This window comes from Callorhinus ursinus, unplaced genomic scaffold (assembly GCF_003265705.2).
Source record: "Callorhinus ursinus isolate GAN/ISIS: 27379988/994484 unplaced genomic scaffold, GSC_fseal_2.0 scaffold42, whole genome shotgun sequence".
NCBI lineage: Eukaryota > Metazoa > Chordata > Mammalia > Carnivora > Otariidae > Callorhinus > Callorhinus ursinus.
Genome location: NW_027397104.1, coordinates 5321171 through 5348826, shown reverse-complemented (window position 1 = coordinate 5348826; position 27656 = coordinate 5321171). Strand labels below are relative to the sequence as shown.

Below are 27656 nucleotides of genomic sequence, written 5' to 3'. Positions count from 1 at the left end.
AGTAGGCGAGATTTAGACAGTCTTTGAAATAATACAGAGATAATTTATATTTTCAATCAATTGAACTAAGTCATAAAATAACTAATCTTATTAAAATTCATGGCCAATTCAATCAACAACAAAGAAATGCAAGCTGAGGTCATCAAACAGTGCTGCACAGTTGCTTCGACACTAGCTTGCCATAATAAGACATGCTGTATTACAGTAGAGGTCTGCACGACTAATTACTATCTTTAGTGGCAATTTTGAGGAATTTGAGATTTACTGTTATTTTATTTTTCGCTCACTTACATTTTAACCTCAGCAATTCCCCACCATCTGGTGAACCATGCTCTCCTGTCCAACAAAGTCTAGATCTCAGCTCAGGAGTTGGGGGCAATCTTCACCAAGTGGTTTATCTCAGATCTAGGGGTAGCGGCTGCTCTTTATATCTGCTATTACTGTACAGAGTGATCTCTACTTGTTATTTACCAATCCTTCATTACTCTTTTTGACATGGGTAATAATTCTGGTGGTGGCTCTAGAGAGATGAGGAATCAAGATTGGGTTTTCTTTTTCTGTTTTAATGGGATAGAATTATATACTTGGGGAATATTTCACTATAGAAGGAAAAATAAATGGCACATGAAAGAGAAAGAAGAAGCAATATTCTTGAGTTGTCAGGGGATATAAGTAAGCTATTTAAATAAGATTAGGGGTTGTCCCTAGCTAAGGCACTGAGTATATTTCCATAGTAGCAAAAGGGAAAGCAGTAGGTAGGCGCAAGTGAAGCTGGTGGGTGGGTATGATGGTAAAACCTAAACAAATTCCCTTCTCATTAAATTTAGTTTACTGGTAAAAGAGGAAATAAGGCCAACATCTAAGAATACAAGACTATAGTAGATGGTGTAAGTTTGAGGAGACAGGATGTAGTATTTTAGCAGGAGAATGGGAGAGCATATAGACAAAGGAAATAAAGAATGATGCATTGTGGACCCACTTGTGGTATGCAAATCATGAATTTAGAGTGGGACCTGTCAGCAGAATTGTGAGTATGTAGTGTAAATGTTACATTTAGTTGCACTTATGCAGACTGGGCCTGTATTCTTAAGAAACTAAAGTTATATGATTGAGGAACAAGGGGTTTGTGTTAGTATGAATGCCATTAATGTTAAATGACTGATCATGAAATTCCAAGTGAGGAAGGAGAGAAGTGAAGGCATGATTGGGTGGAAGACAATGAAAAGTGTTTGGATCCAAGGGTCAATGTGCTTGGATGTTTGGGATAGTGTTGGAGTTGGGAAATCAGAGAGCATGACCTGGAAATGCAGAGGGTGGTATTTGAAAATACAGTGTTTGAAACTGATTATAGATAGGTTGCAGTTTAATGATAACAAAAAAGCTTAAGTCATATTGCTAAAAATTAAAAGATCCCAAGAGGTGAGAAAAGTAACTTTAAGTAAGTGGAGTTCTAGATTATTGGAATTACCATCTCTATGGATGATACATGGTGATCCTTGAAAACAGAGAGACTGATTGCCTGAGAAAATTAAGTAAAATAATGCATGTAAAATCGTATTTTTTTTATTTCTTGAGCTAGTTGAGAGTTTCAGTTGTATATTGATTTGATAAATTTATTAATATATATGCTACAAAAATAAGTCAGAATTTAAAATGCACACTACAAAGGCAATTTTACTTTTCTGTTCATCGAATAACCAAACATTATTGATGAGAGTCAGGTAAAGTTTCCCCAGTACAGATATAAATATATAACATTATTTGACAAATGTTATGATTTCATCATAAATAATCAGTCAGTTAGGCCTTTTTTAATCTCATAAACTTATTTAAATGAATATGGGATATATATGAAATAAGGAAAGCTGGCAAATGTTAGGATTTTATAACTTGGTTATCAGAATTCTTAACCCATTCTAACCCGGTTATTAAAATTTTGGATATTTTCTGTATCTTAGTTCTACATTCCTAATAAGTAGTTATTGCCATTTTTAGCCAAAAGATGATTTATTTTTGCACTGTGTTACGACATATGTTTTAAGTAATTTCACAAATACTTACTGATCAGTAGGTTAAAAAAATTCTAGTTGAAGCCAATGTCGTAAGTACTTAATTTGCCATGAATCAGATAGCTTTCTAACTACCATTAAATCATTCTTTTTGTTTATTTTGCTGGTGGGAAAATGTTCTATTCCAATTACTTTTATTAGAAAATGTAAGAAATTATAAAATTTTGACTCTTATACAATGGTATGCTTATCATTAAAGCCTTTAATAAATTGGAAAGTATATTTAAGACTGGTTTATTTTTTATTGTTATATACTGAATGAATACCAGCATGATCCAAATTTAATGTAACAGCAATCTGTATATACTATTGATAAAAACATTTACATGTTTTTTTCACTTCCAGCTACCTTTAATAGCAAGCCAAATTAAATCGAAACCAAAGGGGCACCTGGTGGCTCAGCTGGTTCAACGACTGCCTTCGGCCCAAGTTTCCAGGGTCCTGGGATCAAGCCCCACATTGGGCTCCCTGCTCTGTGGGAAGCCTGCTTCTCCCTCTCCTATTCCCCCTGCTTGTGTTCCCTCTCTTATTGTCTCTCTCTCTCTCTGTTAATTAAATAAATAAAATCTTTAAAAAAATAAATCTAAACCAAAGATTTTTATTTAGCATTTACTATGTTCAAGTAATTTGCTTGATGTTAGGAAATCCTTAAACAATGTAAAAGGGGTAGGTGTCATTATATATCTTTGGTAAGGAGTAGAAAAAATGTAATCTTTGGGGAAGGATTTTTAGGCTTAGAATTAATGGAAAATATAAATAAATAAATATTAGGACTTAAACATTTCAAATGATATGTGTTAACACTTTAAAAAAGAGCAAAATTATTTTAAACAGAACAAAATCCAACAAAATTTTAATTTTTTGCAAATAAAGGGTGAAAAAAAATCTTTGATACATAATATTCACAAAATTCAATAAAATGACCATAAATATTTCCCAATAGAAACACTGGTAAGGGAAAAGGAGGAAGAGGGTTGGGACCCAAGATTTAAGCAGAGCCTTCTCTTAAACTGTTAATGTAGAAAAGTGAGAAAGGTCAGTCCTCCAGCTTCTGTGAGAGATGAGAAAAGTGGCACTCTCTTTGAAAGGCAGCTTTAAATTTTAGTGAAGCAACTGTGAAGCTCCAAATATTGAAGACATGAGTGCTTTGTAATCAATAAAATGTGATTACAAACAACAAAGAAGATTTCAGTATGTTTTTGTCTCATGAGAGCAAATCCCCAGGTCATATAACTGATTGGATTTGGATGATGGTGGGGTTACCAATAAGATTAAGTTTTCATTTATGAAGCTATAATTAAATTAGAAACAAGAGGCTGAAGAAATTGTCACTTAGGGTGATGATTGGGCATAATATGATGCACAAATTAGAAGTGATTATATTAGGGTTCTCCAGAGGATAAAACCAGTAAGATAGATAGATAAATAGATACATACATACATACATACTATAGATGGGTAATATATACATAGATATATAGATTGTAGATATAGATACACAGTTACATACATACCTATATACGTTTGTAGAGAGAGATTTATTTTGAGGAGTTGGCTCATGAAATTATGGATAATTGGAAATTAGGGAGGATAAGTCCCACTGAACTACTACTATCTGCAAGCTGGAGACCCAGGAAGCTGGGGTTGTAGTTACAGTGAAATCCTGAAGGCCTGAAAACCAGGGGAGCCAATAGTATAAACCCCAGACAGAATCTGAAGGCCTGAAAACTAGGACTGCCAAGTCTGCAGGCAGAAGAAGATGGTGTCCCAGTTCAAACAGAAAGCAAATTCCCGCTTCCTCCATCTATTGTTCTCTTCAAGCCTTCAAAAGATTGGATGACGCCCACTCACTTGGTGAGGGCAATCTTTACTCAGTCTACAGATTCAGATTCTAATTTCTTCTGGAAACACCCTCACAGACACACCCATAAATCATGTTTTACCAGCTACTGAGGTATCCATCGCAATAATATAATAAGTATGCTGTTAGGGAGATTTTAAAACTACTGAATAGGCCTAGTTTAGAAATTAGTCTCAGGGTCTCAATTCTAGCTTCACTGAAATTTTACACTGTTACATTTTACTAATCTAATCTGTTTGATAGTAATCACTTGCCCCATCTTCCGGTAGATACGGAGAGTGCTGATAATTTGAGCATGACAGCCATTTTCTGTGTCTTGAAACTTAAAAAAACATTTATAAATCATTTTATTTTCCTATTCTCTAGGTTACTAACTGAATACTGTATTATTACTATATTCCAGCATTCATTAGTTTTAATACTTCTTTGTTAGCTAATTTACAAATATTTCTAATTAAAACAGTCTAGCGTAGTTCAACAATCTTTTACCACTCTGCAATACCATGGAATATTATAATGTAAATTAATTGTGTTTAGTTTCAATTGTCTTTAATTGTCCAAATATGTCTTAGGTAAGGGATTAAGCTTGAAATACATTCTTCATTTTCTTTTTTTGGAAGCTATGCTTAAATTTTAACAGAGCAGAGAGAAACTAGCTCCCAATAACTTTAGAAAAGTAATTTCAGAGTATGACGCATTGGTATTTTCAGAATTGATTTAGATTCAATAATTCAGTTACTAGGACCTTCAGTCTTGAATCAGTGCCTACTAGTGCTGCCTTTGACCATCATAGATTCCAGGTAGTCTATTTGCCTGCCAAGTTTAAGGTTTCATCATAAATCTCTACCTTGTTAATTCACATAGCTGACCTTGTTCTTTCTCAAAATATTATGGGCTATCCTTACCCTTTATGTTTAGCCTCAGATTTCAGCATGTTAATTTTCCTCTTTTAAAATGTCCCTACTCATCTGGAGAAACAAAGATTTTAGGCTACTATTTTAAATTCTTGCCGCAATTTATTACAGTTCCAAGCAAGTCCTTGAATCATTCATGCTAAGGAGGTTTGCTATCAGACTGGACAGCTGGATTTGTAATGTCAATAGAGGTAAACTATCAGAAATATGCCATTAGCTTTTCTTTCAATCCATTTTAAAGGAAAATACAGAAGGAAAGGGGGAATTTTAATGCACAAGAAATAAGTGAAGTATATCTTAAATGGTTTGTAATGGTTTTTGTTAACCACGGATTACCAAAATCCAATTGTAATCTTCTCAGTGATTATAAGGACCTAAATGTTCAAGAATTCTATTTGCTATAAATGCCACAGGGAAATGGTTACATGAATGAGCAGGAACATAAAGCAGCTGACAGGTATTTTGTGACTGAATTGACTGTAATGTCAATCAAAATATTCTGCATCCAAGTGGAAAAACTAGTCTTAAGTGCCAGTAGGTGTTTACGGGTTGATTTATCTCGTATCTGCTTTCTTTAACCAGGAAACTCCATAAGTAGACATTAATTCTTTTAGTTCAAGTCATATATCCTGGAGTACCTATTCGATTGTTAGTTCTATAATCAGTCATCACAATTTTAGGTTAAATCTGTCAACTGGACAGTCACCAATATAGAAATGGAAAGTAGCCTAGTTTAATTTTATACAAATTTCACAGGGAGAAGGGAGAACTCTAGCATATGGTGTTTTCTCTGGTGAGTATACACATATTTGAGACCTAATTCTGATCAATGCCATGATAGAGAGGTCGCTAATTAGGTGGATGGAGTCTTTAATATAATACTCTTCATTTTAACCCAGCCTTACTACTCCCTTTGTATCCTAATGTTCAGACTTGGTCTTTGAAGTCTTTTGGGCTTGAGGACCATTCTTGACTCTATCATACTGACCCTAAATGCTTCTCAATTATTTCAACTTCAAGTCAATACTGGTTGCTTTGAGTAAACCCACTGAATTCATTCATCCCCTGAGGCTCAACACAATAACCAACCCAGTTAGGTCCACTAGGAACAAATTACTTCCAACCTATAATATGGGTAAAGCAGATTAATAATAAGGCAGTTTCTGTCTTTTATTTATATGAATTAAATTATGTAAGTAAATTAAATTATATAAATGACCTCAATAAAGCATGATATATCCATACATGATAAATGATGCAAACTTATACAAATTTCTTAAATTAGAAAATTTTTAAACAAAGATTAATAAAAGTAAAACTTTTTATCTTTATGTCTTCATAAAATAGCAAGGATGAAACAATAAAATGACAAATTTTCTTTAGGTGGTGAGATTATAGGAGAATCTAAGATTTATTGTTCCTAGAATTCTTTGTCATTATCTTAAGTTTCTATTTTCTATAAATTTCATTGATTACATTTATTCCTCCCTAGTACACACATACATAATCAAATGCTGTCAAATGAAAGGCTATGAATACACCTCAAGTAGAGGGGTATGCCACAAGGGTACAGATATAAATAAAACTTTCTAGGGAAAAACCTTAAAAGCAGAGGAGTAGTATAAAGCACTGCAATACCCATAGTTCTCAGTGTCTCACACTTTAAGTTTAGATAACCTGTATGCTCAGTGGTCAACACTATAATTGTACACATTACACTCTGCACATAATGTTTCTTGAGAAATCTTCAATCTCGGTGGCTTAAAATGATAGCCTTTAATTTAGCTCATAAAGCTCCAAGTAGACAATTTACCTAGGTTTGGCCAGGTAAATTTTCTGGTCATGTTTGGGATCACTTACATGCCTGGGACTTAGCTGGTTATCATTTGGGAAAAACAGGTAATTAGGCCATGCATTTCTTTTCTCCCAGTAGCCTAGTTTGGAAATCATCTTTTATTAGAGATGGAAAAGTTCAAGAAGAGAAAATTGACATGTGAAAAAGCTTCTTATGGTATCACATTTACAATGATTCCTTTGAACAAAGGGAGCCATAGGACTTAGTTCAAAGTCAGAGAAGCAGGACTCTGTACATTTATCTGGCAAAGTGTACCTATATAGAGAAGAATGAAAAAATTGGGGCCATTAACATCAACCTAACACAGAATATCTATGTAGCAATGCAAATTTCCTAATCTGGGAACTGGCCTTATTAAAACAGGCCAGACTTTAGAACCCAATGATTGTTATCAACCTCTACTTTTTGAGCTAGCTCAGATGTGCTGAATCAGATCTGCTAAGTTACTAAAAAAATACAGTTAATGAGCCTCTAGCCTTATAAATTTGTGTCTCCTCTGTCCACCTTTGGTCCATGGGCACTCATTAAATATCTCTATTGGCTCTTATTTGTGGCAGGTCATTGATTTTTCCGCAGTGATGTCTGAGGAGGAGGCATACAAAAGACCCCGTGAAGCTGGGTCATATGGGAAGTAAAGTCTTTAACCATACCAAGGCACCTGTCAACATGAATTAGGAGCTATCTGTCAATACTTAGAATAATAAAAAAGTTGTTCAAACTCTTTTGACTCTACACAAGTCTTCTGGGGTTACATATATGTGTTCATTCACAACCAATCAAGATCCATCACTTTATGCCCTATAATGGGATGAACCATAGTGATGTTTGTTTTTCCAAAACAATCAGTTCCACAGAGTTACTAGGATTTCCATTTCTCAAGGCAAGGTTAATGTTCAATTTCATATAAGTCTGTTATCCCAATCTAGGTAATACAAACTATGAACACATTCACTGAGGTCACATTAGTTATCCGTAAAACTACTGAAGTCAAAGCAAGCAAAAAATGAACTGTTGATCAGTTGAGATTTTTTAAAAAAGGAGTTTCTTTTTGTTTCTTTCTTGGGAAAAAAATAAGCATAAAATGTTCTTCCAATTTCCTTCACTGTCCTCCTAATTTCCATGCATAGGATCTCATCCAACATGGGGGGAGGTGCAACCATGCTGATTAGAATTGCAATGCATTGATACCTTAATTTTTTATAACTAATATCATCCCTACATTTCTTCTGGTTGAATATAGCTAGAGCTTTCACATCTCATGCAAATATCTTTTTTTTTTTCCAGAATATATCACAATTTTCTTCAGGGTGATCTTTTTACTCATTTCCTAAGACATTTATGTTTGTGCACTATTATGGTGCTGTTCACATGCTAGAAGAAACTACAAACATACTTTCACTTAAATTTGCCTTTTTTTTTGAAATCAGTTCCATCAAGACTATCAAGTTAAACTATGTAAAATGGTCACTGTATTACCCCACCCTCTATGAGTGGGTGGAGTGACCACAAGCTCCACTTGGCTAAGATCCTGGGGGTGGCCCAGAGAATTCTGCTATAGATACTAATATGGTGTCAGCAAAAGTATGTATCTAACTCCAAAGATCTAAAGCAAACGGGTAATCTGAAAGTGAGGTAGATTTACTGTATAAGAAATTTCCAGCTTGACAGGCTACTGGTATGCAGAGAAAGGGAAGCAATAGTTCAAACTGAAGAAGAAGAAACAAGCAGACAAACACAAACGTACAAACAAGCAAATACCACAAGAATTTATGGGTTTTATGGGCAAAAGGTGAAGGATGGATATACTTCAAGGAGCAAGGGAAGTTAGTCAAGATGGGACATGCTATCAAAAAACGACAGCAAAACAGATGGGCCGATGAAGCACATACACACAATAAATGTGACTGCTCCACTAGAACCGGATTTAGACAAGCTAGAGTGAACTAATTAAAATGTATAATTGAGATGCCAATTGAGGGGAGGAAACAGAATCATATAAATTGCTCAGTTAAACCTAGAGAAGGCAGAAAAAGAGGAAGACAAGAAATGGAGGACAATTACAGTGAATTAATGCCATGAATTAACTGCAGTGAAAACAATTACAAACATGGTAGAGTAGTTAGGGTCTCTTAGGCAAGGGTAAATTAGTCTGCAGCACAGCGCTTTGGCTTCCCCTATCCAAAATGGCCAAGACAATACTGATTATCCAATTCAGGCTGAAAAGTTTTAAAGAGGTATAGTTGGAGTTTAAGTCAAAAAACCCAATGGTCGTGAATATAAGCTCCTGAATCTGACACGTAAGATGATAACCTCACTTAGGTGAATTCACGTGGGTAAATCTCAAATGATCATCTTTATTCCCTTTCATGGTGGCAGTTACAACTTTTTTGGGGGGAGGTTGAGGCCATAAAATCAGTAACAACCGTGGTTAGAGGTGAATGGGAAGGATAAAAGTGAAGCTAAGAATTTCTTAACTTTCATTATTCAACATTGTATGGAAATAGGGTTGCTGATCACAAAGAAAACTGAGATTATCGTGTATTCCTTTACGGGATATGTTACAGACTTCTTGAAAATTGTGGGGGTTTTTTTGTTTGTTTTGTTTTTTGTGCAAGCCAATCTGAGTTTACTTTAATGAGATTCAAAGAATATTACCTCAGTAGTAATTTTCTATTTTTAAAAGGTCACATTTAATTAGAAATATGAAAATAACTAATTGAAATAATATACTGATCACTTAAAGATGTTAAATGACAACACCTTATACACTAAGCATGATTTTATTTAAAAATGTGACCTTGTGGAATATGGAGCCATTTGAAATAAAAGGGGTATGACAATATGTCTACAAAATGAATATTAGAAATTCTTATCAAATAATATCTTCAAGAAATAGATGGGGACACAATTTTATAGAGAGGGCACACACAAAAAAATAGAAATAAGTTAAAAATTAAAACTTTTGTTCTTCAAAGGCATCATTAAGCAAATGAAAATGTAAGCTGGATGCTGGTCATATGTCTGACCACGAACTTTTTTCTAGAATATATAAAAATATAAATAACTCAAATAACTCAATTGAAGAAAGACATAGAACTAAAATTGACAAAATATTTTCAATATATATTTACAAAAGAATATACTGACAGTAATCACATGAAAAGATGTTCAACTTTATTAGTCACTGGGGAAATTCAAATTAAAGTCAGAATAAGATAATTTTGCTTAATACCCAGAATAACTAAAACTAAAAAGATAAAAAAGAAAGTTTTATCAAGGATGTGGAACAACTGAAGATCTTATTTTCACATTTCAGTGGAAACATAAAACGATACAATCGTTTTGGGAAACATTTTCACTGGCATTATCTAATGAAGTTAAACATAGTAAACATAATAATCTAGCAATACTACTGCTAAGTATTTACAAAAAAACCCACATGTTTATGTTAAAAAGCCACACCCAAAATGTATATGCAGCTTGTATTCATTTTCTATCACTGGAACAAATTACCAAAACCCGATCAACTTAGAACACCTTCCAATTATTACAGTTCTATAGGTCAGAAGTACAAGTAGGCATGACTGACTTCTCTCCTTAGTATTTCACAAGGTGGAAATCAAGATCTTGGCTAGGTTACTTTACAAGGTATCTGGGGAAGATTATACTTCCGATTTCATTCAGGTTGTTTGTTGATAGATTTGAGTTCTGTATAGCTATAAGACAGACACCCCCTAGCCCAATTTCCTTGCTGGATGTCATCTGGAGGTTTCATTCAGCTCCTACAAGCTAGTCTTGGTCCACTTTGTGCTGCATTTGCAAAGCCTACAAACTTTCTTTTATAGATTTAACCAACTTAAGTTGGAAGTTTCAGTAATTGGTATTTAAGTAAAGGAATATGGTATTAGGGGCCTCCTTGAAGGGGCTCTGGGCATATGTACTGGCATAGGTCTACTAAGCATATCGGATTGAATTTTATGTCTCAATTTTAGCATAAGCCATAGGTGACAATTTTAGCATAAGGCATGGGAACGACTCTTAGCCCAAGAAATTGTTGTGTATCTCAGGCAGGCATAAGACCCTATTCTACAGAGTGCTCAAGAAAAAAAAAAAAAAAAAAAAAAAACGTGCAATATGTGAACCTATTGGGTTGTTGCTCAAGTGTGAAAAAACAGTTAATGAGTTAATGTGGCTTGCTGATGTCCGTACTCCTAAAATCAAATAGTTCACTAGGAGCCTACAAAAAGCCTTTGTTGCTGCCTATGCCTCCTTCCCCAAAATAGAACCTGATCCTCAGAGTTATTGAGCAAAACCACCATGGTCCTCCCAAGGCATAGATTCCAAACAGTGGGCCACAGAAGTTTCACGTCCACCACTCTGAAAGAGACAGAGAATGCTATCATTCTATCAAATAACTGGGAAACATACTGACAAAGGGTCTGGGTTTCATTGAGTAGCAGGGCTCTAAAAATGACAAGGGGTTAATTCAAACTCAATCTATAAACTCAGTAAACTAAAAATGTCTGTGGGGAAGGCCCCTAAATATGATGATACCGATTTGGAAGTCTCTGAAGGCATAATCTCATAAGATGCATTTTACATACTTAGTACATAAAAAGGCAGTTACTCACACAGGAAAAAAAAAAAAAAGACAATAAGCTATGGCGCCACACAAAATAAAAGGCCCCACCAACTTAATAAATATGTGTGTGTTATTTGGTCAGTCAAGGTCTGTTACATCATGACACTATCAAGAAACAATTCTTGACCCCCTCAGTACCCACAATACTAATATAAGCCCAACTTAATGCAGGCCATTTTGTGTTCTGGAGGCAATGCACTGCTCATTTATACATTATACTTAAACCCACTTATGTGGATATTCCTAAATCGGCCCAGTTAGAATGCCACCACTATAACAAAAGACTCTAAAATCTGCCCAAACTGCAATGCAACAGACTGTATGTATGTTCATGACCCCATGAACTCCTTCCTTGCAGAAGCTATAGCAGTCTCCTTTTATGTGTGCTGGGGTCTCTGGACCAACTAAGAATTTCTAGTACAAAAGGTGTCCTTCTTGGCTCTGCACTACACACCATTAGAACACCAATTACTAGCTGCACAGTGGGTTCTTGTGGAGACAGAGGCTATTACATACCCTAAGCCTATGACATTCCATATCTTGCTGTCCATTATGCCTGGGGTCATGGAGGCATCACCTGCACTTTAGGCAAAGCCATCAAGCCCTCCTTATTAAAAAGATAGTGTTACCTATAGGAGAGACTAGAATTTGGGACTTCTGGTATAACTATCTCACCTACAGTGGAAAATGATTTCCCTCGTCCTCAGTTTCTTGCCAGTTATAATGAAACTGTTGAAGTTCACTCCTCTCCCACACTCATCACCCATGTAGGGAACACCTTAAGATTACGTGTACAGAAAAAGGAACCTGTTTACTTTGTGAGTGGCAATGGCACCACCACACATGATGAAACCTCTCAGCAGAGCTGCTGCCACCCATCTCCTTACCAGGATGTCCCTGATCAAACACAGTACCCAAAAATTAGAAAAAATGACTGGATTTCCAGCAGTCATCTTACACCTAGAAGATTCCCTGACTAACAATGGGTTCCAACTGAACATTTTTACAGATTGTTGGACCACTGCCAATGGTCTGCTGCCTGGTCCAACCAATGGCAATAATTCTTCATCCAATTTGTTCCTTTGGGGTAAAGGACTCTAGCATTTTCTTGCCCTGGAGACACACGAATATCTAAATTAAGGTCAAACATGTCTCTGCACTTCTAAAGCCATAAGACAACAAGATGTTCCTTAGCCAGGCAGAAAGAAATATGATCTGATAAATATATAAATAGAAAGAAACTTTTTCTATTTTGTTTTTCATGATTCAAATGCTTTATTTTATAAATTAAAAAGACATTGGGGAGGGTATGTGCTATGGTGAGCGCTGTGAATTGTGCAAGACTGTTGAATCACAGACCTGTACCTCTGAAACAAATAATGCAATATATGTTGAGAAAAAAAAGAAGACAGCAGGAGGGGAAGAATGAAGAGGGGGAAATCGGAGGGGGAGACAAACCATGAGAGACGATGGACTCTGAAAAACAAACTGAGGGTTCTAGAGGGGAGGGGGGTAGGAGGATGGCTTAGCCTGGTGATGGGTATTAAAGAGGGCACGTATTGAATGGAGCACTGGGTGTTATACAGAAACAATTAATCATGGAACACTACATCAAAAACTAATGACGTAATGTATGGCGATTAACGTAACAATAAAAAATTTTTTAAAAAGCACATAAAATAATATGCATATTACAAACTTCAAAATATTATGCATAAACCCTATATATATTCATATATCACCTTATAAAGCCTATATTCATATGTGTGGATGCACACACTCCTTATTGTGTGCTTTAAATTAGTTGATGCTCGTTATTATAAATTAAAAACTCATGTTGTTATCAATACCAGATAAAAATGCACGTAAGTACTTATCAAAGTGCCTTGCATATCATAAGCACTAAATAAAAAGTAATTTCTATTATTTTTCTCTACCAATAGACTATTAACTCTATGAGAACAAAGACCTGTACCCCTTTTGCTTAGTATTATAACCCTGGTACTCGACGTAAGACCTATAATATAATACATGCAATATGTTTGTTAGATGAGCACCAACAGTAGTTGAAACACACACACACACGCGTAGTTTTTCAACATTTGCTTTTTTAGTGTAATTACTAAAGAGCTTATTGAAATAGTAAAATTTAGCATTTCCTTTACCATGTCTTTTTCAATTAGGCATAGCTCTTTACATTTAATTTCAAATTCATTTCTCTCAATATCTGGTGTTCTCAGACACATTTAGAATATGTAGATATGTAAAAAAGAAATGGAAGCATCATTTTAACAAATGGGTCAAATCCTTTCAAGAAATCAAGCATATCATCCAGTGAAATCTTGAAATAGTTCCATGAAGAATAAAACTTACAGGGCAGAAATGAAACATCCTTTGTCGTAAATAGGTTTTTACACACAGCATTTGAACACAAACAACTCACTTTTTGGGCTTCCATTTCTGTATTTGAAAAGCAAATTGATTCAAGTAGCTTATTTCTGTATTTTGTATTCTGATTCATTGCAATTCCATTGTCCCCAATTCAATCTCTACCATTTTCTTTTCAATCCACACCATTTTGATGAAACCCCTACCACATTATGAGACACTGTCAGCTGGAGACAGGAAGCGTAAGAGAGGATTCAGAGACACATGGCCACACTACTCATTCATTTATGCACTATGGATGTTTTTGTGCTATGATAGCAGAGTTAAGGAGCTGCAACAGAAACCATGTATCCCTCACAGACTAGAATATTTGCTATGTGGCCCTTGAGAGAAAAATTTGCCAAGCTCTATTGTAGACCATAACAATAACCTCCTACATCTTAATCCAGTCTCATTATTTATCCACAAACCTGGAGATTCAGATTTAGCATGTCTCAAGCCCTCGCCAATGGATTTTAAAGCATAAGTACCAAACTGATTCTGAGATTTCTTTTTTCTGTGCCCCTTCCCAACCCCACCATTCCATGCTTCCAACTGAGGATCTCTGAACTGAACGTGCAATGCTCAGAGGATATGCATTAACATACCACGTAAAACATAAAAGGAGCAGTGTAATTTCGCTAGAATGAGGCTACTTGGACATACTCATCTGTCCCTTAGGGGTTCAGCTATGTCTAGTCTGTAACTGAAAAATAAAGGAAAACACATAAAGCTCTCTAGTAACTACAGCAAAGCATTCAGCATAGAAGAGAAGCAAAAAAAAAAAAAACTTCAAAACATATTAGCTTTACCTTTAAATATTTATCAACAAAAGTCCCCTTACCAAAAATTTGTTGCAAAAACACTGTCTGAAAACTCAAAATTTGCCTCTGAAGTGGATAAAATCCCTTCCTAAGGCTTTAAAAGCACAAACCTTAGAGAATTCCAGGATCCACCTAACTGTTCAACACAAATAATCCTATAAGCCACCCTTTACCCATATATAATAAATTATATAAATAAGTGTAGATTATGTTATTTTACTGTTCATCCTCTCATCTTTGGAAATGTTTCTTCGGTACATTTAAATATAATGTGGTATAGTGAAATTGAAAATCAGAATCTGAATTACCAATACTATTCCAAATATTCTAAATTTTCCTTTTATTACTCTTTGCTGCTCATCTGTTTGTAAAAGGACCATAAAGACTTTTTTACTACCTTGTAATTGTGCATTGGCAATATAACATTTTTTACTTCCCAACTCCCATATTAATGCAAATTATTGTAATATACCCATATTTAAAATGAAAGTATCATGCCCAAAATGTGTGTGTGTGTACACACTTGTGCATGTGTGTTGGGGATAGTGTGTGTTTGCTTCATTTTAGGTCTCTATTATAAGTTTAATCATCCTCTTCTTCTAATTAAATGGAAATTGTTTATAATAGGATCATTAAAAAGGAAAACTGGGTGCTAAATAAGAAATAATATTTCTAGGAAAGCTGACCTTTTCCCAAAAGCTGGGAGTAAGCAAAATGGATGTTATTTTGTTAACATTTCTCAAAATGATAGAGTTAACCTTTTATGGAAGATGGCAAAAATCTGAGCAGTTTTCATCTTGTTACAATGTAGCTCCAAAGTTTCTAATGTCATAGAACTGAGAGAGAGCAGTGCTATTATCAAATACCTACTCCGATGGGTTTCCTTTCCTCTGGGGATTCAGCAAAGCTAGTGATGAAGATTTATCATTCTTTTTTTTCTACAAACCCTGGTCGCACTCTTCTTCATCCAGATTTTTAGTACCTGCCATTAACTTACTTTGAACCAAAGAAATAGGTTTAATTAAAAATGTATAAATAAAGAAAATATGTAAATTGCTTTGTAAAAGTAAAAAATAGTTCAAATATTTTTAAATGAAATATATACAATAATACACACACATACATTCACATCTACAAATGCACGTTTTTATTTATATTTATTTTGTGCTTCTATCTTAATATTAATTTCAGGGAGATTATAATAAAACCACGATGAGAGAAGACCAAGAATTAATTTACCCAGATCAAAATAATACCTCCACTTAAATAGGTCACAGGGATGAAAAATACAGCACTGGGAATATACTGATAGTACTGTGATAACACTGTGCGGTTACAGATGGGAACCATACTTAATCACAGTGAGCACTGTATAAGGTACAGCATTGTCGATTCCCTATATTGTATACCTGAAATTAATATAATGTTGTACACTAATTATATTTCAATTAAAAAATAGTAAAGAAGTAATGTAGTAAAGAAGGAGGAACAAAATACCACTTAATGTAGTAAAGAAGGAGGAAAAAACTCTAGCTTTGAGCACAAGCTACAATTTTCCAGCATCATACACTGAAAGGGAAACTTAATCAATTATACAGCTCTCAGTTTTCAGTGAAAAAGAAAAAGAACCTTGTTCACCAGAAGGTATTAACTTTTTTTTTTCCTGGTACTTATCTCTCAGGAAAATGTATCTCCAGTCTCTCTATTCTCTATATAAAAATCACTGAGCAAAATAATGGAAGCTATCCTAAAGAACTCTTTTACAACTCTTAGGCTACTTAGAGAGTTGTTTCTTATTATATTTGCACCTGGTCACAGCTGAAGGGACAGAGCTCACTCATAATTCTCTCCATACATGTTAGGGGAGGACAGGAAATATAATCTGGATTTTAATTTTTGGTGTTTTACCTTAACACTTGAATAAAGATTAATGTTCTCTTTTATGTGTGGAATGTTGGTTCTAAATTTCATTGTTATTTCAGATAAGCAGACTATTTTGGATACTTCAGATGAGACAATTTTAAGGTAAAATGTAGCTATTTATGGAATTCAGCCTATCTGCAGACACAGATGTCAAATATTCCCAGGAATCTTACTGAAAATCTGGTTTCAAGGTGTAGAGTTTATAATCCTTACTCTATAGCACAAAGAACCAAAGTGCATCTCTAAGTAATTTTGAATAGGCCAGCACCATAATGGGTATAATGAAAGGTTTGTTAGCCAAATTTCATCCCCACGTTGTTTAATAAATATACTATCATTTACATTTTTAAAGACATCATTTGAATGCTAAGGTACATGACTTATGAAAATATAATTTAGATATTCTAAATGACAGTAAATGAACAAAAGCTTTAGTTCTATCTCATGATAGAACTTTTCTATCAGAAAACAGTTTTCTATCAGAAGAACAGTTCACTTTTCTGTGAAAAGTAGTATTGAAGATATTATTAAAGGTGTAGGTCTTCCTGCTGTTCATCAGAAAAAATGTGTCATTTTCAACTATAAATTACTCCAAATTATTTAGGCAAAATTTTATCTTAGAGAGCATTTGGATAAGAAATCTCAGAGCTGCTGCCTCTAAAAGAGAAACCTGGTGGGTTTCACTATGACTGGGGGGAAGCAGTAGAGAATAGTCCAGTAGACTGGGAATGGTATACTTTGGAGTTACTAATAAATAATGTATGGTATAGATAGGATAATTCTTTTTCCTATATTTTGTGGACTATATCTGACAACAATCATATTGAGCTTTTTTTTTTCAGTTTAAAGCATTGAAAGCCAACATGTGGAACAAGAAAGAACTTACAAAGGCCTAAAGGAATTTTTTTTTTGAAAATAACTCAATGCAAGTAATCATATTTTCCACAAAGATGTTCAGCTATATACAGTCAGGGAAATTCCCATTCATGTAAAAAATGAGGAGAAATTGGGCAGAAAGTACTCTTCTGATATGAGTGGGTGCATGTGTGTATTACACGCAGGAGGGAGACCAGAGACACACAGGAGGATGCACAAGGACACACAGCGCAGCACCAAAAATCTGCCAGATATTCACAGGTTTATAGTAACATATACAGGATTTATAAAGTTCAAGACATTGTTAATGTTGTTTGGGTATTGTCAAGGAGTTTCTGCAACTACATCTAACACATAGTATTGTATTTGCTTAAACTCTCTTTTCTTATATTTTGGCAAAGTGTTCTGTAATGCCATTTTTAACTACTTAAAACTGGAAAAACAAGGACTGCTTTAAAAATTAAAAATGAAAAGCAGTTTAAGTATGTCATCTAGTCAAGGTATCCTTTACTCTGCTAACCATTCATATTAATGATTAACCTCATCAGTTGCGACATAATCAAGCTCAACTGGCAGGACAGATGTAATTTAGTGAGAGTGTTAATATTCCTAGCAAAAAACTATAATATATCAACTATACACAGACCTTATTGTTTCTTGTTCTTATAGACATTTGCAAAGTTTCCCTATCTATGCAGAGTTTGATCAATAGTTAGCCATAGATGGTACAACTTTGAAACCCCGCCAAACTTTAGTGACATTTCAGGTAAAAATTTTATCATAATTTCTCTGATATCTATAATGGTACAAAAGTAATACCCCCCTCCTTTTAGCCCTGGTTACAGACATAGGAAACCATTAAAAAAATAAGGCCTGACCAGTTATAGGCGACTATGCTTTGGATATAAATAGACTGAAACTTTCATTTTCCCGGGACTTGAGCAGAGAATCAGTTTGTCACTGACAAACTTTCCCCATTCGGGCACCAAGAGTTCATTCACCTTGTGGCTACATCATCCTCAAAAGCCTCATCATTTTCTATATGAAGTCATTCAAAAAAGAAAAAGTATGAAAGCCCAAACATGGGAAGCTTCAATGTGACAAGCCTCGGGGCACACATTCTTTCCACTGTCATTTCATTACTTAACATTCAGGCAGATAGCCATACCCAAGAGCAAGAGAGGCTGGAAAATGTTGTCTAGCTGCATGCCGCACAAAAACGGGAGAATGGGTTTTGTTGACAGCTAACAGTACCTCCTGCAGATTCTGAGTTAAATTCTATAATAAGCATACAAAACAAAGGATCCTTACGGTTATGGATCTAAATAATTGTGATTGTCTCATATTTTAACTTCACTTTATGTTAAAGTACTTTTTTTTTATGTTTTAATTGTAACTCACCTAATCCCTGTAAAATGTAGGTGAGGTAGGCAGTGTCAAGGCCACAGTTTAATCTAAGTGAACCGTGAACAGAATTCAAGTGTTGTCCCTCTAGATATACAAATACCATTTTGGAAGGTGTAGTCTATTCCTAGAGACACTTCCCTAAAAATACAGAATAATTGGGTTTTTCCCAGTTCTGATAAAACACGAAGGGCAATCACAGTGGGTATGAATATATGATGATTTAGTGTTCAAGGGAAAGAGATAGGAAGTAGGGTGATAAAATACTGAAACATCAGTAAATAATATTTTTAAAAGTTTGAGATACAAAATTCCAATCCTTTGGAAGAATAGCAAGTACTGCTTTCAGCAAAACATAGAGACTTTTACAAAACAAATAACAAAACCTAGAATTCTTTCAGCACATTTTAAGTATTTAGCTGGTATTACTCCTAAGATTTGTGGCTTGGTATTGAGTATGCCAAGTTGAATTTATTTATTTTTATTTTTTTAAAGATTTTATTTATTTATTTGAGAGAAAGAATGAGAGAGAGAGAGCACATGAGAGGAGGGAGGGTCAGAGGGAGAAGCAGACTCCCCGCTGAGCAGGGAGCCTGATGCGGGACTCGGTCCCGGGGCTCCAGGATCATGACCTGAGCCGAAGGCAGTCGCTTAACCAACTGAGCCACCCAGGCGCCCGCCAAGTTGAATTTAGACAATTCATTTTTTTTTTAATTCAAAGATAATGGTAGTTAATGCAATTGTGCTTGATTAATTTTCTAGTTCTAGGATGAGAGCTTGGAATTACTGCTGGTTAACTTAAGCATGCCAAACACTCATTTAAGTTTTAAAAGTTCTTATATCATTGTCATTATTTTTAATTGCATTCCTGTATATTTTTAAAATGAAAACCCAGTTTAAATCCCTATCAAAAACATCATATGTGTGAATTACAGAATAATAAAACCATTTTGATCTTGAAAACACTAGGTCTTATATTATTTCTTTCAAAATATAGTCACCTATAAAACACTTCAAATTTCTTTATGAGTTGTGAACTGTGGACAAATTTTTGAAATGGGTATCTTTGCCTGAAAAATAGGAAATTTGGCCTTCAATGATCTTTGTTCTTAAAATGTAGATTAATTTAAAACAATGTTCTCTTACATAAGTAAATGAAATTATATCTCTGAAATTTTATCAGTGATAACCTTGAAGCAATGCTTCTGAGAATTATGACAAAATGCATCTCCCTAAATAGGAATAAAATATAAATCCAGAGTTCCGGCCTGACTGTATAAAGTGCCAGATAGGAAAGAGAGAACAAAGTCTAATGTTTCTGTTTTATGTGTGGAGTAAGTTTCTTACATCAGTCACACATAGCTTTCAATACCAATCTCTTCCTTGTAAAGTTGGATAAATCAGTCCAATGAGTGGTGACATTTTAGTCTGTCACAAATTGCTGTTTATATGTGTAACAAGTCATTAACTTGAAAATGATTAAAAATATAAGTACATGGTTAATGAAAAAAAGATAATGTAAAACATCCATGCCTTTAAAGAGTTGACAAGCTAGTTAAAAAGAATAAAGGCCATGTGATAAAAATGCCAAGTGTGTGGTTGAAGCAATAGAATTTTATCAAGATTTGCATTGATCTAATTGATCTATTTTACAGTCCACTTCTAGTTTTATTAATTCTTAAATAACTTAATGTTTTTGTGTTAGTCCGTTGTCAGCAAAATATAATTTTAAAAGTCCATGTCAAAATCCAAATATTATCCCTTTAATAAGTCTATAATTTTAATTAAAAATAAATTTTGTACCAACCTCACAACCATTTCTTATAAGACATGATAAAATTCTTGACACTGTACCAGTGACCCTTCCCAGGTAGGGTCAAGAAATAAGTTAGAATTTTTGAATCTTTGGTAGGGATAGATAGATCTGAAGTAAATGAATCCTTTGACAAAACACAGTCAACAATTTTCTTAGAAGTACAAATTATGAAATATGGAGAAATTAAAATATTTTTGAGGGATGTACTAATGAGTAAACATTAGTAAAAAAAGAAATATTATATATTAAGGATAATTCTATCTTTATACTCTAAGTTGAGGTTTCCCATATAAGGCAATAATTAAATTTGAATTTCAGATAAACAACAAACATTTTTTCACTACAAGTATGCATCAAGTATTGCACAGGACAGGCTTATCCTAAAAAGAGAAAAAAGTACATTATCTGAAATTCAAATTTAATTGTAAGTCTTGTATTTTTATTTGATAAATCTCCCAACTCCAGAATCATAAGTACTTCTGATTTTTTGTGTGTGTTACAGGGACACACAATCATTAGAAAATACAACAATGTACAAACAAAAATCAAACACCAAAATCTAGGGACATATAGTCTTTTTTAGAATTTGGACTGTTTTATATTTTAAAAAAGAATATATGCCATATATTATGTAACACCACAGAGTGGGATTAGCAGCAACACAAAATCAATCACTTAAATATTTCTGTAGCAAAATATGAACATTAAACGGATTAAATACATGTCTAAATAGAATAAGGTCCATTCAGATTTTGCCACCAAATCAGCCATAGGTACTAAACCTATAAAGAAACTATTCTGAGAACTTTGAGATCATGGATTTCCGATAAGAGGCTTTAATTATGCAGACTAATGACACAATTTCCATCTTTCAATTATTCAAGCATCAGTTCTCAGCAATAGGTTAGTCTCTGTTTCCTTAATTTTCTTCCTTCTCTGAAGAGGTTGGCTTCTTCCCCAAGGATGGGATGTATATATTATGCTTTGATCATAGAGCAGATCTTGTCTGCCTCTCACCTACATGACTCTCACGATCTTTTGCCATCCCAAGACATTCTCTGATCTGACCTGATCCTTTTTTCCCAATTGGAGAGTAAGGGCAGAGGGAGAGACTGACTAGGCAGTTAAATTTATGAGATAAATTCAATTTGCCACTTGGAATGCAGGAAGGTCAGTTACTTAGCAACGGGGTATAGTTGAATGTGATGGTGAATAGTGGAATTTGTCATGCTTACTGCCTTGTCGTAGGACCTCTGAAAGTTACTTAACTCCTCTGTTAATTGGCCATTGTCAAATTCAGGTAAATACTGTACAGTGTAAGCAGGGTAACAGTCTCTTAAGAGCTCTCAACACATAGAAGATCTACACCTTTATCAGTTGGGTAAGACGTGGATATTTCCCATCACCCAAACAACACATTATTAGATATAAAATACATATTATTAGATATGAAGAACGGAAGACAGTTGACTTCTATCTGCTATAAAGTAGATGAAAGTATAAGTTTTATTAATGTTAACAAATATGTTCTTTAATAGCTAGGAAACCATTTCCACCATGTTCTTGCCTCTTTCCCAGTTTTTCTCTTCCTTGTTATCTCACATCTAGACATCTAAGAAATGACTCTAACATCATGAATTCAATTGAGACGCTAATATCATATTAATACTATTACAGGAAGACAGCTATAAGACAATCTACTAAAGTATTGAACTGAATGGTTTTTGTGTGTGATTATGTTATTGTTTTGTTGTTGTTGTTTTAATGAAAGTTATAATAGCGTCTGTAGACAGATGTATGGCCCAATAAGTAAGTGGAGGCCAAGAATATCCAGTAACCTACCAGAAAGATGAATAAAATAATAATCTTGATAGCTAACAAAACAGGATTCAAAGCCCCAAATTGCCATGCTGGGGTGGAAAAGTCCACTTTTACATTCATTCTAGGAACATGGCCAAAGATACAAATTATCTTTCTTTGTTAAGGTTTTCAAGTAATTTCAGCCCCTCTCCCATCTAAACATCTTAACACCAAAAGCCCAGGCTTCTTAAACTAAACACTTCGGAGATTTTAGTAATATCAATCTCAGCAGCATACAATCCCCACAGAAATCTCTGAGGTAGTTAATGACATTTAATAATATGGTATCACATATTAGGACATTTTCTTATAAACAATTTTGTATTTTGTTTGAGCATAATCAGTGGCAAAAGAGTTTTACCATGATTATTCTATACTCATGTTTTAACTCTACTTTTAATTTGTCCATAAAGTATTGTAATGCCAGTTTTCAACCATATTTCCAACAATTTTATTTCACGTAGATATTTAATAGTTTTTTTTTCACTTATTAGAGTGAAGAACTAAAGAAGAAATTCAAGCCACTATTCAGAACAAGGAATACTTTGCAGAAAAAGACTGAGGTTTAATATTTAGGAAGGATTTCTACTCACTGACTGAAGTTCCTTTCTTCCATAAAAGGTCGGTATCTTTTCAAGAGTATGATATACTTTGCAGATTAGATATTGTTCTCTTACTTATGTAACCCTTGTGGTCCTTTTGCCATCTAAAAAAATTATCAAATCTGATCCAATCCTCTTTTACTTAAAAATCTTTTATTTATTCTACCAAGTAACTTTCAGTCTGGCTCCTCAAAACTTTTGGAGAATCAACTGAGCTAATGTATAGGAACCCATCATGAAAACACTGAAGCACTAACAAAGTTAAAAATGCTATTTCTGGAGAAGAGTGAAGTAAAAAAAAGTAAAGTAAGATGACGTATGTATATGGAAATGTTTTGTTAAGCAACATGTACTATCATAAATCTAATAATGTTCAATAGGTAAAAAAAAAATCTAACTGCTGTATTGTTTTTAAAAGCACTATGCCCATTCCCAAGGCCTTGAAAAGTCATTATTATTCCAATTCCTCATTTATTTCTTTATTTTATTATTTATTATTTATTACTTCTACCTCTAACATGAGAAAATATACACATATATTTTTTAAGGATAGGATTCTGTCTGACTCTTATGTATTTATCCTCAGCACACAGAATGAAAAACACATATATCCTTAAAAAAAAGTCCAGCCATTAAATATATCTTTGATAAATTTGGCTTGTAAGAAAATGTTGCTTCCAACCTAACAGTAAGATCAAAGTAGATAATCTACAAAATTTTGTTTTTGAGCCCATCATACACTTACAGTCACAAAGCAACCCAGTGAACTAAAATTCAAAGGATAACATTAGTTTCCTTTGACACTATAAGCTGTTTAAAGAAGGGGCATCTGGGTGCCTCAGTCGGTTAAGTAACTGGCTCTTGATTTCTGCTCAGGTCATGATCTTGGCTAAGGTCATGATCTCAAGGTCCTGAGATCAAGCCCTAAGTCTGTCTCTGTGCTGAATGTGGAGCATGCTTGAGATTCTCTATTTCTCCCTCTCCCCCTCCCCCCAACTCGTGTGCTCTTGTATGCTCTCTCTCTCAATCTCTCTCGCTCAAAAAAAAAAAAAAAAAGAAAAAAAAAAGAAAAAATTAAAGTATGAAGAATAAGGGTCACCTGGGTGGCTCAGTCAGTTAAGTGTCCAATTCTTGATTTTGGCTCAAGTCATGATCTCAGCATCATGAGATTGAGCCCTGTGTCATGAGAGATTCCACTCAACGGGGAGTCCGCTTGAGATTCTCTCTCCTCTTCCCTCCATCCGTCCCCCCTCAAATAAATAAATCTGTTTTTTTAAGTATGAAGAATAAAATAAATTTTATAGCTTTTTTTTAAAGATTTTATTTACTTATTTGACACAGAGAGCGAGAGAGAGAGAGAGAGAGAGAGAGAGCACAAGCAGGGGGAGCTGCAGAGAGAGAGGGAGAAGCAGACTCCCTGCTGAGCAGGGAACCCGACTTGGCGCTCGATCCCAGGACCCCGGGATCATTACCTGAATCGAAGGCAGATGCTTAACTGAATGAGCCACCCAGGTGCCCCAATTTTATAGCTTTTCTACAACAAATATATATGAAAATAAGAACGTAAAGTACAGTACACTAAATAGATTGTCATGAAGTCCATAAATTGGAAATCCATTATTATGAAGTCCTTAGATTTGTTAGTACAGTAGCTTTGGATGCAGACTGGGATAACTTTAAAATTAATTTTGTAATGCCCGAAGAAACCAATAAAAAATAAGACAAAGAAGAACAGATAAAAATTCATTAGAGAAGATGAAAGGAAATGCTATAAGTGATTTACCAAAAAATAACATAGAAAATTAAAAACAGAGGAAACAAGAGAATATGGAAAATATGGAAATCAAATATCAAAATTTAAAATTCAAATATATCAATAATTAAATTAAATTAATCAAAGATCCCAATTAACAGGTAAAGCATCATAATACATAAAAAGCACGAAGAACTATGTGTTTACAAGACATAAATTTAAACATTAAGACACAGTAATTTGAAAGTAAAAGGCTGGGAAAAAATTACCACACAAACTAAGCAGGAGAAAGCCAATGTGACTTACTAATATCAGACAAAATAAAAATCAAGATAGAGTATTACCATAGATAAAAGAGTCCTTTTTTTTAATATATCAAGTTCTTATTTACATTTTAGTTAATACACAGTGTAATATTAGTTTCAGGAGTAGAATTTAATGATTCATCACTTAAATGTAACACCCTGCGCTCATCACAAGTGCCCTCCTTAACACCCATCATCCATTTAGCCCATCCCCACCCACCTCTCTCCATGAACCCTCAGTTTGTTCTCATCCTTAATAGTCTCTTCGATTTCCCTCCCTCTCTTTTTTTCCTTTCCCAAACAATGTAAATGGAGCTAGAATGTATTATGCTAAGCAAAATAAGTCAGAGAAAGACAAATACCGTATCATTTCACTCATATGGGGAATTTAAGAGTTATTTTCCAGTAAAGGAGTAGACAGACAAGAAAACATCATACTAAATGTTTATTTACCCTAAAAATAAATTTTCTGAGTATAGGAGAAAAAAATTAACAAAGCTAAAGGGAAGTAGGCACAAATCTCTCAATCATTATTGAACACATTATCATACCTCTTAATAAAAAGAAAAAGCAGAAAAAAATCTATAAGGATGTGGGAGATTAGAGCTCTACCTACCTTAGTAGTTGAAACTCAACTTCATTAGTCATCATAGAAACCCAAAGTTAACCACAGTGAGGCACAGGAGATACACACTAAAATGGAGAAATGGAAACATTAATAACACTGTAGATGATGTGGTGCAACCAGGATTTTCATACAAGGCTGATGGGAGCACAAAATATTTCATATATATTGTATGTAATTTCCATTTTAAGAGGCTACGTAATTCCACTCCTAGACATTTATCCAAAAGAATGAAAAACTAGGTCTACAAGAATCCTTTTAAGGAATGTTCATTATAGGTTTATTCATAAAAGCCAAAGACTGGAAATAATTCAGACTTCTACCATAAAGTAAATGTATAAGCAAATTATAATACATTAATACAGGGGAATACTGCTCAGAACTTGAAAGAATGGGTTACTGATAGATCTAACCACATCAATAATCTCACAAATATTATAAAGAATGAATGAAGCTAGGAGTAAGGGTATATACTACATAATTCCACTTATATGAAATTATAGAAAAGGCAAAACTAAACAATGGTATTAGAAATTAGATGAAGAGATTCTTTTTTTTTTTTAAGATTTTATTTATTTATTTGACAGAGCGAGACACAGCAAGAGGGGGAACACAAGCAGGGGGAGTAGGAGAGGGAGAAGCAGGCTTCCAGTGGAGCAGGGAGCTGGATGTGGGGTCAATCCCAGGAACCCTGGGATCATGACCTAGGCAAAGGCAGACGCCTAGTGACTGAGCCACCCAGGTGCCCCTACATAAAGGGTATCTCATTGGTAGGGGTCTTGTCTGGCTTGACCAGAAAGGCAAACATGGAAACTCCATAGGGTAATAGACATATTCTGTGTCTTAATATTTAGTCATCAAATTTGATTAAATGATACAGATAGGATTTGAGCATTTCATAATATGTAAACTACATCACAGAAAATTTCTGAAATTTCTGTAAAATTTATCACTTTTTAAAAATATTAATTAAGGGGGAGGAGCAAGATGGCAGAGGAGTAGGAGACCTGGATTTCATCTGGTCCCAGGAATTCAGCTGGATAGGGATCAAACCATTCTGAACACCTACGAACTCAACAGGAGATCGAAGAGAAGAATAGCAACAACTCTCTGAACAGAAAACCGACCACTTTCTGGAAGGTAGGACGTACGGAGAAGTGAATCGAGGTGATATTAAGGAGGATAGACGGTGGGGGAGGGGGCCTCCGTCGGCCGCTTCTGGCAAGTGATAGAGCCGCGGAGCACAAAATCAGAACTTTTAGAAGTCAGCTCAGCTGAGGGACATTGCTCCAGTGGCTAAGGGGGGGATGGAACCCTCTCTGGGACAGTGTGGTCTCAGGACCCTCGGGGTCACAGAAAGACCGGGGTGCCTGAGTGCAGCAGAGCTCCCAGGTATCGGAGCAGGGAAACTGGCTGCAGAGGTGGAGCTGAGGAGCAGGCTCACAGCTCGGGGTTGCCATAAACTGTGATCTGTGGCACAGACGGGCCACTGCTCCTCCAGCAGGGACCCAACAAGCGGCAGATCCAGAAGGACTCCCCTTCCTCCCCCAGGAGGAGCAGCGCAGGAGCGCACCGCAGGGATCTTCTGGGTTTGGAGACTCCACACCGTGTAGATAGAAATGCTCAGTAACAGGCCGGGTGAGCATGGAGTGCGGCCAGAGACCGGGAGACGGGAGTGATTGATTGCTTTTCTCTGGGGGCACGATGAGGAGTGGGGCCCCAAGTTCTCAGCTCCTCTGGGGTGGAGAGTGGGAGGCCTCCATTTTCACTCTTGTCCTCCAAAGCTGTATGGTAAGCTTGCAGGGAACAAAAGCTCCTGAGAGCAAATCCTAGGAGATTACTTAGCCCAGAACCCGCAAGGGCGGGGCAATTCTGCCTCCAGCAAAGATATTTGGGAACC

The 27656-nt window shown here is 35.0% G+C and overlaps 1 long non-coding RNA gene across 2 annotated transcripts in view; it reads left to right on the top strand.

Moving 5' to 3' along the window:
• Nucleotides 1–21821: 21821 nt before the first annotated feature.
• LOC141370662 (uncharacterized) overlaps nt 21822–27656 on the top strand; it is a 45646-nt gene continuing 39811 nt past the window's right edge. Inside the window, exons 1-2 of one of the 2 annotated variants that reach the window (XR_012374914.1) lie at nt 21822–21911; nt 22966–23092. This is a non-coding gene — a long non-coding RNA (uncharacterized lncRNA). Of the gene's footprint in view, nt 21993–22965; nt 23093–27656 lie in introns of both variants that reach the window. The other variant, XR_012374913.1, reaches the window with a different exon arrangement.